The sequence below is a fragment of the Halictus rubicundus genome, chromosome 12, assembly GCF_050948215.1.
Source record: "Halictus rubicundus isolate RS-2024b chromosome 12, iyHalRubi1_principal, whole genome shotgun sequence".
Lineage (NCBI taxonomy): Eukaryota > Metazoa > Arthropoda > Insecta > Hymenoptera > Halictidae > Halictus > Halictus rubicundus.
The window spans coordinates 12,285,404-12,306,101 of NC_135160.1; the positions used below are offsets into that span (position 1 = coordinate 12,285,404).

Sequence of the window (20,698 nt, forward strand, 5' to 3'; positions counted from 1 at the left end):
GAAGTGAATCAACACTAGAACTACCGAGCAATAAATGCGACTGACGTATATCACTTTGTAACGGTGACAAGACTCTTCATAACTTTAAAAACTTTATAAAACTTTTATTGTAATATGTGCTTCAATGAAGAGGCTCATTAAAAAATTCCCGATGAAAACATTTTTACAATTTCAGTAATTGTAAATGAAAAAATTAGGAACCTGGACTGGTCCGCTAGTTCTAGTGTTAAATATAAAAACACGGCATGTTTAACGAAAATTTGCTTGATATTATGCCGGAGTAATTTTTGATTTCGCTCGTAAGTGGATAAAGTCGCGACGGCGCAAAAATAGATTTAACTCTGCGCCGACTCGACTACCATGTTTTAATCCGCCTAACTCATCTTTATTTCATCCAAGGTTGGCCAGGCGGCGATTAGCACTCGGCAGAACTTCGCAAAACTGACATAATTTTCTCCCTTTCTCTCTTTCCACCGTCCTCTGGCGTGCCGCCCGCCGTATAATAAATTAATAACAATATTTTCCGGATAATCAAGCCGCGAAGTCTGCAACGAATTCATCCGTAACCCCGAGAATCCCCTCTCTCGAAGGGGTTGGATCTTTCTCGGGTACACTTGAGGAGGCGTGGCTGATGATCTCGTTAATTAATTGATATCAGCGGGAAAGGCAGAGCTAAATCGCCGGCGCGAAGCCGACGTTATTATAGAGAAGAGAGATGGCGTTCCATCCCCCATCTCTTTTATCTCCTGCCCTTTATCACGATCTTTTTGTTTCCCGTTCTTCCGTATCGTACGAAACAAATCACGTTCTAAATACTTTAACTTCCACTGGTTTTATGCTTTTTTTTCGGTCGGACCAATCACCGGGGGCTAAACGTTATACAGAAGATTGATGACTCTGTTTCCACCCCTCCCCCCCTCGCTGGTTGTTTTTCCGCTCCACAAAAAAAAAAGACAAATCATGCTCTGATTAGCGTCTCCCCCTTTCCTGTTTATCGAACGGATATTTGCGCCAGGACTTTTTATTTTTATCCGCGCTGTCGACGCAAGAAAAATATGCCTTTTTATCGGGAAACACAGAAATTAACGCTAATTCTAATATTCTAAGATTCTAGTATTTTTCATTCACGAATATTGAGATTGTAGAGACACATCCGTGAGGAATTACTTAACAAATTGATTTCTTTGAGTGTATATTATTAAAGAAAATGGCTACTTTTGAGAGATACCTTCACGTTATTTTTATAAAGTAATGTAGTAGTAGTAGTACGTTATTTTGTTCCCTTCAGAGTTACAAAATAAAGTACTACTACTATTCAAACTTTAGTCTAATGCGATGGCATCACCGATAAGGGACACTACTGGAACTTTCCATCCCTTAACACTAAAAATGACTATTGTACATTACTTTATAGCAATAGTAGGAGTACTTTATTTTGTTCCCCTCAGAGTTACAAAATAAAGTACTACTGCTACTATTCAAATTTTAGTCTAATTCGATGGCATCACCGATAAGGGACACTGCTCGAACTTTCCATCCCTTAACACTAAAAATTACTATTTCACGTTACTTTATAGCAATAGTAGTAGTACTTCATTTTGTTCCCCTCAGAGTTACAAAATAAAGTACTACTGCTACTGTTCAAACTTTAGTCTAATGCGATGGCATCACCGATAAGGGACACTGCTCGAACTTTCCATCCCTTAACACTAAAAATGACTATTGTACATTACTTTATAGCAATAGTAGGAGTACTTTATTTTGTTCCCCTCAGAGTTACAAAATAAAGTACTACTGCTACTATTCAAATTTTAGTCTAATTCGATGGCATCACCGATAAGGGACACTGCTCGAACTTTCCATCCCTTAACACTAAAAATTACTATTTCACGTTACTTTATAGCAATAGTAGTAGTACTTCATTTTGTTCCCCTCAGAGTTACAAAATAAAGTACTACTGCTACTGTTCAAACTTTAGTCTAATGCGATGGCATCACCGATAAGGGACACTGCTCGAACTTTCCATCCCTTAACACTAAAAATGACTATTGTACATTACTTTATAGCAATAGTAGGAGTACTTCATTTTGTTCCCCTCAGAGTTACAAAATAAAGTACTACTGCTACTGTTCAAACTTTAGTCTAATGCGATGGCATCACCGATAAGGGACACTGCTCGAACTTTCCATCCCTTAACACTAAAAATTACTATTTCACGTTACTTTATAGCAATAGTAGCAGTACTTTATTTTGTCCCCCTCAGAGTTACAAAATAAAGTACTACTACTATAAAGTAATGTAAAATAGACCTCTTCAGTGTTAAGGGATGGAAAGTTCGAGCAGCGTCCCTTATCGGTGACGCTATCGCGTCAGACAAAAATGTGAAAGCAAATATTTTTCGCGGAACAAGCGCCTACTGGAGCGGGGCAAGTTTTCCGAAAAAGTAATTGAGAACCTTTAATAAGCTCATTAGCGATTGCTCGAGGAATCGCGCCACCGATTTCGATCGGCGCATCGAGCGTTGCATTGCGATGCGGCCAATTCATTTCCGCGTGTCCAGCTGCGGAAAAAAGGAAATCGAAACGGACATGGAAACGGTAGACGATACCGAATGGGGGTGGTGGCGGGTGGTTGGAGGGGTGGAGGGACCGAGCAGAAAACGCCGCCAGCTCGAGAGAAGCGGTCTCATTTATCTGTTCGTTCCGTCGCAGTCCCTTTTCACCTGTCCCTCATCGACTCCGCGGCTTCTATTGTATCGTGCCCGGTCATCGGTCCACATTTCGCGACTTACCTCCCCTCTCGCTCCACCCCCCACCCCCCACCCCCCCGAGCCTCTCTTTTCATCTTTGAACGAGCCGAGTTGCTGTTGCCGCTGCCAGGAACCTCTCCGAGTTTCCGCGGCGCTGATTGCACGTCTTTCCGGCACGGTTCTCGAAAACCTGATTCCAACTATTAGGTCATCGCGCGTGGAAGAGTCGACGAATTTCCTTCTCCTCCCAGATTCGACTTCGTTTCGGCGCTGCGGCCAATTGATATTGCGGACGACACTACTGTCCCGAAGTTATACCGGGACACTGATTACAACGAGCCCGAAATAGGACGGAATTGATGCGATCTGAAATTGTGTAAATTTTATTGCGTAAACTCCACTGTCTGCGGACTTTATTTTCACGGAGATACGCCGTTAGACTGATTCTATGTGAAGTAAAACTGTGTCAATTGCGGGAAACAAAAATCAAATGGAAAGCTCCTTCCAGATTTCACGATTTCAACCCCTTGCACTTGTGCGAGATTTATTTTACTGTTTCGGTGATTAGAACTTTTTTGTAGTTCGTAATTTCCTGACAAGAGGAGAGAAAATTATATTTTCGCGGAGATACGTCGTTAGACTGATTCTATGTGAGAAGTAAAAATTGCGTCAATTGCGGGAAACAAAAATCAAATGGTAAGTTCCTTCCAGATTTTACGATTTCAACCCCCTGCATTTATGCAGGATTTATTTTACGGGTTCGGTGATTAGAACTTTTTTGTAGTTTGTAATTTCCTAATAGAAGGAGACAAAATTCTATTTTGGTGTTTTTAATGTATTTTTTAATCTATTTACAATAGATGTAAATTTTCTCCTCAATTTCCTAAATTTTCTGCTAATTTCGGTTCAAAGGAAATCAATAGCTAGATGTTCATGCAATTGTCAATTTTTGTCGGCAAATTTTGTGAAAGTGAAAACAAATTGTAATTTTCAGTAGCAGTGGCCTCCTTAGATCTGAAATAAATAAAAACCGTACTAAAATCTGAAAAATTTTATGCTACAGCATTTTTTGAAAATTTACAGAAGCGATAAATGCATAAAGCTCCGCAGTCTATTAGTGACATACATATTCATTAGACTCTGTTGAGAATCTTCATCAGCATGACACGATATTTTAGAGGTTAATCTGTTCGCATGGTTCAGTTCTTTTAGTCTCCCCACTGTTTTCAATTTCATCCACTCAATTTCGCCATAAATAAAATCCGTGGTCCAATCGTTGCAAAACTATCGACTAAAATTGAGACGAAATATTAGGTGTACGAATTAATTCGTAGCAGCCCTTTCTTCGCGAACTTGTTAATTAGTTACAAGCGACTGAAATGTATTCTGTAAACAATTGGGTTACTCTGTATGCAACAGTCTCTGTGCACGATTGTTTAGAGAGACGGGACGTTGAATACTGTGTTTCGAGATTTCGATCTATGGTAGAATCGAGGAGAGATTGCTCGAATAACAGCGTTCGATTTCTGTGTAGGAAACAGAGAGTCAGCAGGCAACCCTAGAATCGGTTTCAGCTAACGAGCCGATGAGAAGCAGCTGAGCGTCTGTTTCCCGTCGCCGGGATTAATTAAAATTTATTTGGATCGGGCTTATTCCGGCACGGCTTTCGCGATGCAGCCGTGTCGGGGATGTCGAACAAGGGGGTGGAATGGGGTAGATGCCCATCGACGTGCGTTCCGATCAACCCTCAACCCGACTGGCTCGCTTTTGTATCATTATTGGCCACTTGTGTCCATTGCGCCGCCGGAAGTCCTAACATCGAGCTATTAACATGATATTCCAGGAAATTCTTCAGAGAAAATTTAAGGGATGCTATTTCGTGATAATGCGATACAAACGTCAAGGCAGTATTCCGGGAAAATTAATATCAATACAAATTTGGAAGATCTTTGTGCATTTACGGCTTCTGAAAATGTTAAACAAATGTTAAATTATAAAATTTGGTAGAATTTAGTAAGATTTGTATTTATTTCAATTCTACAAAGGCTACCACCACTGAATATGAGATTTCATTCGACCCCAATTTCTTAAAATTCGTCTACAAAAATCTTATTCGACCCCAATTTCTTAAAATTCGACTACAAAAATCTTATTCGACCCCAATTTCTTAAAATTCGACTACAAAAATCTTATTCGACCCCAATTTCTTAAAATTCGTCTACAAAAATCTGATTCGACCCCAATTTCTTAAAATTCGTCTACAAAAATCGCAAATTCCATAAACATCCGCAGTCTACACCTCATATTTCATTTTTTTTTACTACTTTTTATATTCACTTTCCTTGTGTTTAGATAAGGATGTCAAGAGAACGACTCCGAATACCTAAAATTTTAATTGTGGATCCCAGGAGATACAGTTTGGGGGTTGTTTTGAGTACTGATCGATCAGATGATATTTAGGAAAAATGTTTAGGAAATCTTTAGGCAGAGATTTCTGCGGAACGATTCCAAAATTCCCAAAATTTCAATTGTGGACCCCAGGAGACACAGTTTGGGGGTTGTTGGGAGTACCGATCGATCATATAATAGTTAAAACAAATGTTTAGGAAATCTTTAGGCGGAGATTTCTGCGGAGCAATTCCAAAATAGCCAAAATTTCAATTGTGGATCCCAGGAGACACAGTTTGGGGGTTGTTTTGAGTACTGGTCGATCAGATGATATTTAGGAAAAATGTTTAGGAAATCTTTGGACGGAGATTTCTGCGGAACGATTCCAAAATACCCAAAATTTCAATTCTGGATCCCAGGAGACACAGTTTGGGGGTTGTTGTGACTACCGATCGATCAGATGATGTTTAGGAAAAATGTTTAGGAAATCTTTAGATTTCTGCGGAGCGGCTCGAAATCCCAAAATTTCAATTGTGATGCCAGCCGGCACGGGGGGTAGTTCGCTCAAAGACGACCTAAAATTCCGGAATGTCGTCGCGCGGATCTCGGTGACATTCTTGTCGGAGGTTTTCCGGCGCGCCGGCTGCCTTGTTATGAAATATTTAAGAAACTGGATGAATTTTCTGCTCCAGATACACACCGCGGTTAAATTGCTTCGCCTGGAATTCGTCCGCTTCCGGTTTCCGTCCACGCGTATTTGCGCGTTCGTTCGCCGGATCGGACTGAAAATATGAGGAAGACACGAACGAGGTTGAAAAAAGTTTCGAGTTTCCTCGTTACCCCGCGTGTTCCACTTTCACGGGGAAGGTTCCGAACCTTTTCAACCCTTTGACCGGCTCAGCGGGAATTCCCCTGATCCCCTCGAACCCGAAAACTTTCCCCCTGTGCTCTCCGCCGGGGCGAGGAAGCATGAAATTTCTCGGTGGTTTCATCGCCCGACCCTTGGATCTGTTTGGTGAGATACTGCTGCGGATTAGGGTTCGAAAAAATGAACCGAGGATTTTTCACTGAAATCTTAGCGATCAACGAAAGACTGTGGAAGTTACATTTTTCGCAATAATTAAAATTGGAAGCGGACGAAGGACCCTCGAGACAAAGCGATACATTCAACACTAGGTTTACGGAGCATTAAAAGTGAGTACTTTACATTACTTTATAAAAATAAGAAGAATGTCTCTATCCAAGTTTTCAGGGAGTTTTTAAATAATATATACCTCAGGAAATAAATTTGTCGAGTAATTCCACGCAGATGGATCTTCGCAATCTCAATAATCGTAAATTAAAAATATTAGAACCCGTCATTTTGACGGGTCCCGTGAACCTGGTGTCAACAAGATGTCCTCCCAATCCTCAACGATAAACATGGTCGTTTAACCCTTTGCACTCGGCGCTGTTTTCAATCTAAAACTAAATATTTCTTCCGTCTTACAATATTTTCATTTTATTCATACGAAACTTATCCGATTACTACATATAATATTGAAATGTTTAGTGATCTATTAAATACAAATTTGGTAATGTAACAAATATTTTGTAATATTTTTTTGTAATTTCTTTGAAATAATGCCACAACAATTTCTAGTGGTGCTTCAGAGTCACCACTCGAGTGCAAAGGGTTAATTATCGGAGTTCCGTGTTCCGATGCTGCGGATTAGGGTTCGAAAAAATGAGAACGAACTGAGGATTTTTCACTGAAATCTTAGCACTCAAGAACGACTGTGGAAGTTACACTTTCGCAATAATTAAAATTGGAAGCGGACGAAGAATCCTCGAGACAAAGCGATACATTTAACAAGATGTCCTCCCAATCCCCAACAATGAACACGGTCGTTTAATTATCGGAGTTCCGTGTTCCGATGTTGCGGATTAGGGTTTGGAAAAATGAGAACGAACTGAGGATTTTTCACTGAAATCTTAGCACTCAAGAACGACTGTGGAAGTTACACTTTCGCAATAATTAAAATTGGAAGCGGACGAAGGATCCTGGGAACAAAGCGATACATTTAACAAGATGTCCTCCCAATCCCCAACAATGAACACTGTCGTTTAATTATCGGAGTTCCGTGTTCCGATGCTGCGGATTAGGGTTCGAAAAAATGAGGACGAACTGAGGATTTTTCACTGAAATCTTAGCACTCAAGAACGACTGTGGAAGTTACACTTTCGCAATAATTAAAATTGGAAGCGGACGAAGAATCCTCGAGACAAAGCGATACATTTAACAAGATGTCCTCCCAATCCCCAACAATGAACACGGTCGTTTAATTATCGGAGTTCCGACCGGTTAATCGAGAAACATCAGGTGCATTTCTTCTCACGTAGCAGCTTAAGAAGATGGTGGGCAAAAGCTGGAGTAGCTTCGGGCCGCGATTGCCCATTGTGTTTATTGGCATTCTGTTTTCAATATCGTCTTCCACCCGGCACACGGTGTCCTCTTCGTCGGAAGACTTCGTTGGCGTGGCTTGGCCTGGGAATTCGTTCGATCGCGGCGCAATTAAGGGACAAATCGGAGGAAATGTCGCCCTCTCGTTCCGAACGACTCGAGGGGTCTTTTCAAGAAACGAGAAACAGCCCGCGGAAATCATTTCCTTCCGAAGGGGGGGAACAGAGGCTGATCGTAAAAGGTTAACGATTACGATTGCCTGGCGGTCGTTCGCCGCCCTGAAAATATTTGCTCGATGGTTTACGACTCGTCTTATGGGTAGTGGTTTTTCCACGGTGTTTCCGTTTTCCGGATAGCGTCTGCTCGAACGACAGAGATAGTCGCTGGTTCTTGCGCATCCTCGGTCAGGTGTCAGCGATGCTAACGAGCGCGCGAGCATGTTTATCGCGTTCCTGCAGCGTGTGCTCGGTGCGGGTCGGTTCTATATGCATTCGGGAAACTTTTCTGCCGAGTCGATGGCTGCGTTCTCGTCGCATGATCTCTCTCTCTCTCCCCGTGGTCGCGAAGTTATTAAACGGGAAATGGACTGTAAATTACGGGGAGATTTTTAATGCCCGACGATCGATACTCGGCAACCGCGGGCCCTGTGCGGAAACCCTGCAGAAACCAGCGTATTACGATGCAATCGCCGGTGCATCCTGCCTCGGGAACGCGAAAACCCGAATTGAATCCATATCGCTATTATTTACCCTTCTGGAATGCGATTATGCAGTGTGAACGTCCGAACGAACTTTGCACGCTGTTTATTATCAGCAAAATATTGTTAGAGCTCCCTGAGTTCTAGAATTTTCGAGTGTGAGAATTCTCGATATATGTCATCAACACGGGTCTTGCCAGCGACATGTATCGTCCAGGAGCCGTGTTATGTTTACACTCCTCGACGTCCAGACCTCTCGAGCTTCGTGGAATACCCCGTGGTAGTGGGGATAGTTCCGCGACGTTTACCATCCAGGCCTTGGCGACATATATAGAGAAATCACTGTGTTGGCTTATCGCAAATGTGCACGCGATTTTCTAAGCTGCCTTTTATTTGAAGGGCTTCCGTTTGCGTTCTTAACGAGTGCCCCGCCAATGCACGCAAAAGTCACAGAAAATCGAAACAATTTATTTCATAATACAAGCATAGGAAAGTTTATCGTGAGAATAATTTTTGTAACAGTCTCGCACCTTGTAGATCTAAAATCCTTGGAGGTCTCTCACGTTGTTGATTTAAAATGGGTTTATTCAATGGATTGCTGTAAAAGTTCATTTTAAGGTTTAGTAAAAAATTTGTGTCAAATAGGACCGACTCGAAATATTAAATAGCTATTCTGAATTTGCAATGGTGTGCATCAGTCGGAATAGAAAGTTCTGTCTTCCTTTAGTAATTTGCATAGATTGGAGGTAGTATTTATTTATTGAGAGCTATTTTGTGAACCTTTTATTCCACAATTAACGAAATAGTAAGAGCACTGTGTTGTTGTTTAGCCGTGCACAAGCTACGAAACTCGCGGCAGATTTTATGAAAGTTTTCCTTGAATGTTTGCACGAAGTTAGAAACAAGTAAACGCTGCGGTAGCAAAACTGCATCATGTTCCCACGGCACGGGCACTTTTGTATTCATTCGACCGTTTCCTGCAACGACGTGGAAATTACTTTTGTTTCTCTTCCGCCATATTTTTTGTATCATTTTGTCGCTCTTTCCTCGCCTTTCTGTAACGAGAACTTAATAATAGTCTACATACAATAATCTACGTACAATGAACGAGTAAACTCAGCGTTATACAGGGTGTATCGTAAATGGTGGACAAAATTTTATGAACAGATTCCTAATGCTTAGAGAAGTGGCACAAAAAACTTTAATTACTCAGAAACTAATCTTTCCCGGAGGTATGTTGATCTTTTTTTTTTCTTTTCTAAGCATTAGGAATTTATTCCCAAAGTTTTGCTCATCATTTACGAAACTAAATCGTTCGAATTGATGCAGCTATATTTTGCACGTTTTCGGACATTTTTTCGCGCGGTTTTATTTTTGCGTCTCTTTAGGATCGCGTGTCGGTATTCACGAGGTTTCGCAAAATAAATTCCTTTTATGTATATATAATATTGCATGAAAATCTGCACGCTGCATACGACAAATGCGCTCAACAAATTCACTGAACATCATGGAATATTTACAATATTTTAGCATTCGATTCTTTAGTGTCGAGAGTCCACAAAAGGAACTCTTTTTATGGCTATAATATTGCACGATCACCCACGCATAATAAATACGAAAATTCAAAGGGAGCTCAGTTTCTTCAGCTCTTTTCTGCAAGTCTTCCTTATTATTATTATTTGCGAGACACAGGAACCAAATAGGAATTTATTTCTCTCTTCAGTGGTTTCATTAAGCTGTAAAAAATATATTGTCAAATTCTCGTAATACTTTTATCGTTTCAAACTACCATCATATTTGCCACAAACGCACAAAATCCGCAGTCTACTTTTTTCGAATCGGTTGTCAGTATCCACGAGGTTCCACAAAAATAAAAAATTTCTCTGATAACATCGCCCATTGCACGCACTGCACACAATTAACGCGAAAATTCGATTGCAAAATGCAGTTGTCACCGCAAGAGGATGCAGCACCGCAAACGGAATGAGTTATCGCAACTGAATTTTTCAAATTTTCGGTGTTTTTTTGTTCTCTCCATTTTCACACAGCACGGTTGTTTTTTCGCTTGTTTGAAATCGCTTGTCGATACCGCGACCGAAATTTTGTTGATAATATCGCGCGCTCTGTGTACAATGAACGCGAAAATTGCAAAATTCAGTTACCCCCGCGTCCGAGTTTCCCAACTTTTCGGTGTTTTTTCGCACTTTGACGCTGTCACAAACAGGAACTACCCTAATCGTCTACCATCAGCTTCGGCTCCGGCTCTTAGCGTTTTAACCGAGACGGAAATTGGCTAAAATCTCGCCCGTCGCTTTGGAAAATTGGATTTTTTTTCTCTGGAAACAAAGGGAGCGACGACTCGGATTCCGGGGAAAAAGAAAAGCGGAAGCGGTGCAGATTGTTCGTGGCTCGTGAGCGAACGACCGAGCCGAGGAAATCGTTAAGACAAGACGGAGATCGCGTGGAAGTCGAGGAACGTCGGTAATAAAAGTTGAACCGCTCCGGAATCTTGCCGGTGCATCGCGCTGCAACGCGGTGCATCGCGGATGCAATGAACTTTTCAGTGAGAGCACGCGTCGAATGCGCCGCTACCTATACTGCATCCCTCATGCTCTGGGCCGCCGACTGCTCGGAGAAAACGAGCACAACTGCTCGATACTTTCCCCGCTGGATATTAATCCTTTAAGGATTAATCCTTTAACTTGGAACCTTGGAAACTTGTTCGAAGCAATTAGTCAGTTAGAGTGAAATTTGGTCCGAAGCTTCGCTGACATACAGTGGCGTAAAAGTCAAAAACTGGTCCCCAAAGTGGCCCATTTACTGTTAACATTAGGTTTACGGAGCACTAAAAGTGACTATTTTGCATTGCTTCATAAAAATACCAAGAACGTGCTACCCACATTTTTAGCAATACTGTGAAAATAATATATACTCAAAGAAATAAATTTGCTAGATAATTTCTCATGTATGTTTCCTTAGAATCTTCATAATTTTAAATTCAAAATACTAGAACCCGTCATTTCGACGGGTCCCGTAAACCTGGTGTTAAATAAAAGAAAAATTTTAACTAAAAGTTAACTGAAAGAAAAATGGATTCGCTAATCTTCTTGTAACCTAGTGGAAACGTAAAGGTAAATTTTGTTTCCTCTAACAAAGATTGCATTACCCTGCGATAGAGCTTAATTAAACCATTTCCGTGCATAATTTGTTTCTATCTGCAGCAATAACCGAGTTATGTGGAATCGAAATCTGCACTGTTACCAAGCATTTGACTGGAATGGTACCGTCGGATGATGGGTACCCCGAAAAGGTACTAAACAGTCTCGCCAAGTGCTAAACAATCTCTCCGGATACTGCGTTAACGATTAAAGCTAAGATTACAGTAGTTTAGATTGGCATAGTTGGCGAACAGGTCGCAATTTCTGGCCGGGACACGCCGTAACGGACACAAAGGGGACGTTATTGTGAGCCGAGTAGCAACTCCTGCGAGTCACACGGTGTCCCATGGAAATCCTTCGACGACGTAACGGCCCTCTCCCATGGAACGCGCAAGTCCTCCTGGGTAATTTCGCGTCGGCTGAAAAGACCGCGTCGAGACGCCGCCGCCGATTTGTTCAACGAAACGGGAGAAGAGGCAAAAGGGTTTTGAAACTCGGTCGAACGATCTCTCCGGATCGGTTCGTCTCCTGCACCGGCGCACTCTGCAGGTTCTCGCCAAGTCGGGATTCGAGTTTCGCGTCTCGTTAACCGCAGGATGATCTCGTTACCATCAGTTCGAGATGAAATTTTGTTTGAATAGAAGCGGAGCCCGGGACCCGGGAACTCGCTACCCAAATTTCGAACAAATACGCAACTAGCAAACCTCGGATTCGTGGAGGGTGGCCCCGAAAAAATCGGCCTTTGTCCCTTAATTAGCGACTGGAACGCGCAGGATAAAATATTCTCCTGGGTATAATTGGCGTTGAATTTTCCCTAGCGATTCATTTTTATGACTCTTGCACTGTTGGTGCTCGGTTCTGAAGAAAATGTTTTCGTATATGCCGTTATGTTATTGCGTCAAGTTTAGCGATTCGTAGCGAGCAATCCTCGTTCGTTCATCATTGTTGCAAAATAAGAATATTCTCCATCGATTGTGACAAGCAGAGCGTAAGTAGAAATTGATTTCCACTCTTAAAAGTCGCGATACAGTCTTGATCTAAGACCAATCTTCGGACCCGTGCTGTGACATAGATCGTGTAGGGCTACTATATTCTTGTGACCCCGACGACCGCGCAGAACGTATTGAAAAGGACCACAATTAAGCCACTAAATACAGCTCAGATTATATCGTGTTTATGGTCATTTTAATCAGAAAAATGTCACAAATAAGTTGGTGAAAGTCATATAACAAAAATAATGAAAAGTATGACTAAGATCGTGCAGCTCATGACTAAGATCGTGTAGCTCCGTCCGGCTTAGACCAAGACTTTACTATACATGGAAAATCATAAGATAATCATCTTTAACTTCTCTAATGTTTCTACCGTTTTAAATTTGATCTACCCTTTTTTCTCAGAAATGCATAAAATCCGTCTACTCATTAACTTCAATTCAGTATACTGTTGAACCTACAGCGCTTTTACTGTAGAAGATAATCCTTTATGTAAAAAATATGTTGCAGGAGATTTACACGAGGGTAAGGAGAATGTTAAATTCACAGTTCCAATTGTTTAACCGCCTATCCCATTGATCTTTTAATATTTCGTCGATTTTGACGTCGAGTGGCCAATCAAGCTCGAGGAATAGAGACGCGAACGAAAAGCTATTCATCGGAAATTGCACAGTGTCTGAACATTCACGCACGATTCTACTTGATCCGCGCTTGCGACCAGTATCGATGTTTCTTTTATTTAGAAAATTGCGGCCATTGTTGGGCCGTAGATAGAAACATGGAAAAACGATGGAGAACAAAGGGTTTTGCGATGTTACTGCAACAGGGTCCCGCAGGTGCCGCGATGTAGAACGGCGCGGACGAGAATAGCCCTTAAGGGTCAGTAGAATAGGTAACTGGCTGTTGGACGAAACTGTTGTTTCATTTTTATCACGAGAGGTTAACGTCGAGTTCACAAATTCAATTCTCATTTTTCCAGAAAAACCGAATTAGAACAATAGAAAATGCCCACCAACTCAGCACTCTGAAATTGTGTCTGAACACCTTAGGACGATTCCACTTACTCTGCTGGTATAACGAATTTCGATATTTTATGTATATGAAAAATTGTGGCAATTGAAATACAGATAAAAGGCAGAAATAAGAGTTTCCGCGTTGTTATGGCAACAGGGTCCCACGAACGCCGTTTCGTGGGACCTTAGCGACAGGACTGGCCCTTAACTCTAGAACTACCGAACCAGTCAAAATGACTGTTGGATGATTATTTCTCTCACGATCAGTGAAACTATGAAAACGTTTTCACGAGAAATTTTCTAATATATCTCTTCTTTGGAGCACCATGAAAATCCTTTTGGAAAAAGTTTGGTAACCTTTGGTTACCATAAAAATCGTATGAAACCTGAGCAAATTCAGTCTTGCTCTGATTATAAAGGAATAAGTCTAAGTCACGTTTAGGGCTCGGATGTTCTAGTGTTAAGGGTCGACAGAAGAGGGAATTGGTGGTCAGACGGTGCCAGTTTCTCGCATGGCTCGATTATCGAGCTCTATCGACAGGGTATCTCTGTACAATGGGCAGATCTATACAATGGGTCACGTTGGCCCGGCCGAACCGCTCGTCGCCGTGAATCGCCAATGAAATCGGCGATCGGGAGACAATAACGTCGGTAATAAAAGGTCCTCGTGCGGGGCTCTCGCCTGGCTTGGCACCGGTTCAGACGGCGGACTGAAGAATATGAAAACGAGTGACCCGGCATGTGCGAACGACACGCGACACGCGCTCGAAAATCCCACGTTATGTGATCGATGATCGCTCTTTGGGCGTCTATAAATCTTGCTCTAGATCCCTGACATTATTCTCCTGTCACATAAAAATCGACTCCCAGTTCATCTATCTTCTCGTTCATTTGATTTCCAGGAGACTCGAACATTCGTTTACCACATTCTTTTTTCCATAAAACGTATTTTCAGAATATAACAAATTCGAGACGTACCTCTTTAACCCCTTAACTTGTACGCTCGAGTTAACTCGAGCGCGCTAAACTGTGCACACTCGAGCTGCTAGAATTTTTCACTACTCGAGTATAATCGAGAATTGAAAATAACAATGTGAAAGCAAAGAAAAAGAACTGTTTTATTGATATTCATCATTTACATGGGATTGTAAGCTATAACACTTATTTATTCAAGAATAAAATATAGCCTTTTTCCATGGAACAAAAGCGCAGTATATCAAGAATTGATTTTTTTGGCCGGTTTTTAAAAAAAAAAAACTGTGCGTTAAGGGGTTAATACGTGCACTATTAACGTGCACTATTCGTCATATGTTAGGTCGTCCCATAAGTTCGTGCCATTTACTCTGGTACTTTTTACTCTTTCATTCCACAACCTCTTCTGACCTTTTTGGCAAAGACCGTATAAAATTTCTGCGGTTTTTCATGAAAATACTTTTCGATGGTGAATAATATAAACATATCCACGGCACGAACTTATGACGACCTAATATATTCGTCACGTTCACAATCTCGCGATTTAATTAGAGACAATCCAATTAATTTCGTAGACACTGTTCTCTCGAGCCTTAGTACACGGCACAGTATTCAGAGAGTTCATGCATGAGAGTTCTCCATTTCGTTCAAACTTTTGATAAATTGTTCTCGTGTTTGTTAAAAGTGGTATACTATATTTAATGAGACACCGTAACACCGAAGGCAAGTAGTGATATAAACGATGGCAGCGAACGTGTATCGCCATTTTCAGAGGCAAGACCAATTAAATTAGGGGTTCAAAATGAAACAACAACAACGGAAGACGAACGGCAAGCTGATTTACCTGAACGGCACTCTAGGCGTTGCAAAATCGCCGGGGTACGCCTAACGCGCGTGTTTTTGTGGTAGTAGTGCTGGTTGTATGGCAGTTCATCGTTTCCTCGATCGCTCCTCGATCTTCTCTCTCTGTCTGCACAGTTCTTCAATCTTCTCTCGATTTCCACGATCCTTTCTCGCTTTTTTCTCGTCCTTCAATCTTCTCTCGATTATTCCTCGACCGTTCCTCGATCGTTTCCGAATCGTTCCTCGATCGTTCTTCAATCTTTCCGGTATCGTTCTTCGATCTTCCCGGTATCGTTCTTCGATCTTAGCTCTTCAATCTGTTCTTCATCATTCTTCAAACTTCCCCCGATTATTCCTCGACCGTTGCTCAATCGTTTCTGAATCGTTCCTCGATCGTTCTTCAATCTTTCCGGTATCGTTCTTCGATCTTAGCACTTCAGTTCTTCATCACTCTTCAAACTTCCCCCTATTATTCCTCGACCGTTCCTCGATCGTTTCTGAATTGTTCCTCGATCGTTCTTCAATCTTTCCGGTATCGTTCTTCGATCTTTCCGGTATCGTTCTTCGATCTTATCACTTCAGTTCTTCATCATTCTTCAAACTTCCCCCGATTGTTCCTCGATCGTTCCTCGATCGTTTCCGAATCGTTCCTCGATTGTTCTTCAATCTTTCCGGTATCGTTCTTCGATCTTTCCGGTATCGTTCTTCGATCTTAGCACTTCAGTTCTTCATCATTCTTCAAACTTCCCCCGATTGTTCCTCGATCGTTCCTCGATCGTTTCCGAATCGTTCCTCGATTGTTCTTCAATCTTTCCGGTATCGTTCTTCGATCTTTCCGGTATCGTTCTTCGATCTTTCCGGTATCGTTCTTCGATCTTATCACTTCAATTCTTCATCATTCTTCAAACTTCCCCCGATTGTTCCTCGACCGTTGCTCGATCGTTTCCGAATCGTTCCTCGATCGTTCTTCAATCTTTCCGGTATCGTTCTTCGATCTTATCACTTCAATTCTTCATCACTCTTCAAACTTCCCCCGATTGTTCCTGGACCGTTCACGATGATCTCTCAATTTCTTCGATCAACGTCACGGACTAAGGATCGCGGCAGCTGGGGCCACAGGGGATCTCGATGACGTAACGTCCCGGGATCGTGATCGAAGGTTTTAAGGTAGGCGTGTTCCCGTGCACGCGATCGGGCCACGAAAACGAACGGTTCGATCCCGTCCCGATCTCGAGCGTGCAACCCGTTTCCAATTTCTTCTGCCCGTCGAGAGTCCAGCTTCGTTACCTGCGAGATCGATTCTAGGTCGGCCGGGGATCGATAGGGTTGATTTCTTGCGGCGAACCGCGCCGCGTCAACGTGCCCCGTGTCGTTCTATCCGTGCCAGGAAATCCGTCGATGACGGCGGGTTCGTCGATCTTGTCCGTCCGAGCCCGAGTCACGACCTTTGCGCTCCTCGGTTATGCCCTGACACAATAGCCAGCTCCGCGATTTTCCACCTCCGACCTGTTTTTTTCCGAGTTTCACTCGAATCCCGCCCGCGGTAGGAAATGGCAGGAAATGTGTGCGGGATTTCGCAGTGATTTATATTTCGAAATCCCCGCCGAAAGCCGAGAACAGACGGTCACTGTTTGCGAACGAAGCCTAGGCGAATTCGTTTTGGTGGAACCAGACAGACCTCGCGGATTTCAAATGATTTCATACTGCTAGTCTCGTGGGAGTGCGAGTAAATGAAGCTCGGAGATTTTACGTGTACCTTTGATAGCGGTGCGGGGATATTATCGCGGATTTTTCGAACGACAGTGGTTAGCGTCGCTTGCAATTCATTCTCAATTACTATTCGTTGAAGTGCGGATTTTTATGGAGAATAAAAATTGTCTGCATTGAGACGCGGAAGCTATACAGACGTGTATTTCTTTTCTGAATGATGTAATACTCTTAAACATTTCTGTGATAAAAGCAATGAAACTAGGAATCTGATGCTCCTCGAACGTCGGAGTATCAGATATCGACGTAATTAAACACGTTCTGATCAGACCGCGAACAGAGTAAATCAGGATAAATCGTAAATTAATAACCACTTCTTCAAAGCGAAAGGTACATGATCAGGGGTTTGTTCCTGAGCAAACCCTCGCCGAGCAATTTCATGCATAAATCGAATTGTCCGAGTAGCGCGACGTTAATATTCCCATTTGAAGGAAAGTTTGTTAAGCTTCTTTGCCGAGGAGCAAAGTTTGCGGAAGCTCTTCCTCCGTCCGCAGCGTTGAAACTTCAACCACGGTGCGCTTCTTCCAGTCACTCTAAAATCGCGCACAGATCGTTCGTTCGCCGAGTGCGACGCCTCGAAGAAGCGGGACTGGAAGACCCGGGCTTGTATCTAAGGAGCAGGATAGTCGCATAAGCGGCGCGTATCCGTCGCTATTCCGGCGCGCGCGATTAATCCGAGCGTTTCACAGCGCCGCGACAAACCTCGTTCCAGTGGCTCGGCTTCCGGCCGATTCTTCTTCGGAAATATTTCCGTCCGCTCGCGTTTCGCAACGACGAAACTACTGTGGGACACGAAGCGCCTCGGTGTTCCCACTTCCGGCGATCGATCGGTGAAACCGTTTCGCTCGGTTCCGAAGCGGTTTTCGAGAACGGTTCGAGAAGGTTCCGAGCGGTTTAAGTGTTCGAGACGGGTTCGGAGACGACACTGTTTCGCGGCCCGACTCGGCCCGACCCGGCCCGATGAGGAACCTCGTGCTTCCGGCTGCGACCACGTCGACCTGCACCACTTGTGCTCGATCTGCGACGGCTTTCGGCCGACTGATCGCGAAAACGCGGCGCTTTCCGCGCGCGGCACGCCGGATTCGCGCGCGCCTGCGCCAACTCTCGTCGCGATAAGCTTCCGATGCGTTTCCGATATCGCGCCGAGGCCCTGATTAATTCGACGCCGCACGGAAGCATTAGCCAACGATCATCTCACGGGCCAGCCGTTTAACGAACCCGCCGGGAACCGTCGCGGAAAGCTTCGGATCCGCGGGATGAACCCGGGCCTGGATTAATTTCTTCAGGCCAAAAAATTTTTAAGTGTAGCCTGGATCCTCGTAGATTATTTTAAAACAAGAATCGACTCGCTGGGGTGCACGGTTACCGAGATAAAAATTCCGTAAGTGTAAATCGTTCTCAGGAGGTAGGACGAATTGCAATTTGCATTTCCAACATTACAAAATTGGTCATTGCGCCTAGAAAAATTGTCAATATACCTTGAATCTTGCAGGTTAATCTGCAAAAAGATTCATCTCGATCGGTTAGATAGTTTCCTAGATAAAAATTCCACTAGTGTACCCATAAGAGGACAGGCTAACTTTGATCGAGTTCATTAATTCACATGTGATTTCCGGCGTTGAAAAATCAATTTCCTTCGAGAAAATAGATTGACTCACTGAACATCCTGGAATATTTACAATATTTTAGCAGCTGCATTTTGCAAGTCTCCGTTCCTTCTTCGCGCTCTTTGACACAGTTGTATGTTCGATTCTTCAGCGTCGAGAGTCCACAAAAGGAATTCTTTTTATAGCTATAATATTGCATAAACACCCACGCATAATAAATACGAAAGTTCAAAGGTAGCTGAGATTTTTCAGCTCATTTCTGCAAGCCTTCCTTATTATTATTATTATTATTTTATTCCTTATTAAAATTCCGTAAGCGTAAACCGTTCTCAGGAGGAGCGGACAAATTGCAATTTCGATTTCCAACATTACAAAATTGGTCTCTGCGTCTAGAAAAATTGTCAATATACCTTGAATCTTGCAGGTTAATCTGCAAAAAGATTTATCTCGATCGGTTAGATAGTTTTCTAGATAAAAATTCCACTAGTGCACCCATAACAGGACAGGCTAACTTTGATCAAGTTTTTTTTTATTCACATGTGATTTCCAATGTTAAAAAATTAATTTCTTCAGAGAAGATAGATTGAACCTTGTTATAGTTATACCTTGTTATAGTAAATAGTTCGACCCCTTTTTCCCTTTGCGTGGCAACGCGCGAAAGTCACGAGGCGCAGCTTGAAGATGTGAAACGTTTCGTTCGAGTGATCCATCGAGTGATCCATCGAGAAGTTCCCTGCTCCAATAATTTCCGAGGGTTCTTTTGTAGCCGGACACGTGTCCCGCCTCGATGATTTCTCGAGTGCACACGTTGCAACTCGGTCTAGCTGGCAATGCAGCATTGTGTGGCGCTTATGTACTCCGCGGCGAGCTGAAACATAAGCCATATTGTTCGTTTATTTACGAGCAGAACCAACGAACCTCGGTACACTCTGGTATCACGGCGAACGAACTCTCAGAATGATCCAAACATTTTTTCCCGCTCCTAAATCACTCCATTTTACGACGGAGAAGATCGTACGATACTGACGTTAAATCCGATTGCTTGGGCACGTTGATTGCTTCGTAGATCATGTGTGCGTGACATAATTCTTTCAACATCATTAAAAGTTGAGGTTTCAGGGTTGGAGCAAGAGTGAACCAGATAAATTTCTTTTTTAGATAACGTTGTTAAAGCTCGTATCAATTATTATTGTGTGCTGGCGGACTGCCCGATCTTTTTAAGCAAAATTAACAATTTGTGAAAGCAATTTTAAGAGGCAGGAGCTTTTATTGGACATTTTTGTTCTCCTATTTTTGACGAGTCGAACACATTTTTTATTTTGTCTGGGATTCGTTTTTATTATGTTATTAGTAGACTGCGGATTTTATGCAGTTATGACAAAAATGGGCAAGCAGAATGTAAAGCAGTGGAGATATTAAAAAGATTTAAGGGCACCAGCGTATTGGTTTTAGCTCAATAAAATAATTGAAAGAAGAAAGAAATTTTTATTTTGCTCCTGGGTCTTGCAACCAATGCAAACATATTTTATTTTGCATGAAGATCCGCAGTCTAGTTATTAGCTACCACTTTAACACACGGAGTGTACACATTAGTAAGTTTCTCATTACAGTTTATATTTCTTAATCCTCCGTTGTTTATCCGGCTGCGCACATTTCTTGTTAGGTTTCCGTCACTCTTTTTTCAATACCCTGAGCTGTCCCGTATTTGGACCTTGTTTCTCCGGAAGCGTCACACACCGACAGAGTCAGTTTTTCCCGTTACTTGTGCATCGCAGTTCCGCCATTTCGCAATGACCTACTCCCGAAGGATAACTGCTGTCTCCGATTTGTCCTGCGCGTGGCCGATGTTTCGAATTTCGAGTAATTTCGAGACTCGGTCGTCGTCCCAATTTTCCAGCGAGCCGGAAAGACTGCGATACTGTTCTCCGAAGACACACGCGTATCGATTGCACGCATCCAATCTCTATAAATTTCGCGGGAGGCTCGGTGGCGTGGCCATTATGCCTGTGACCAAAAACGGCCCCTGTAATTTTCCAAAGGGATCCGAGGAGAACGGAGGAGGGTCGACC

General features: G+C 42.7%; 1 protein-coding gene across 5 annotated transcripts in view; it reads right to left on the reverse strand.

Annotated features, from left to right (window-relative positions):
* The window catches only part of LOC143359528 (uncharacterized), a 61,653-nt gene extending 44,888 nt beyond the window's left edge, over nucleotides 1-16,765 (reverse strand). For 3 of the 5 annotated variants that reach the window (XR_013083128.1, XM_076797503.1, XM_076797501.1), the window contains exon 1: nucleotides 15,257-16,765. The gene's annotated coding sequence lies outside the window, so the exon portion shown is untranslated. The remainder of the gene's footprint in view (nucleotides 1-15,256) is intronic. The other 2 variants (XM_076797502.1, XM_076797504.1) reach the window with 2 other exon arrangements.
* Between the last annotated feature and the right edge of the window lie 3,933 nt (nucleotides 16,766-20,698).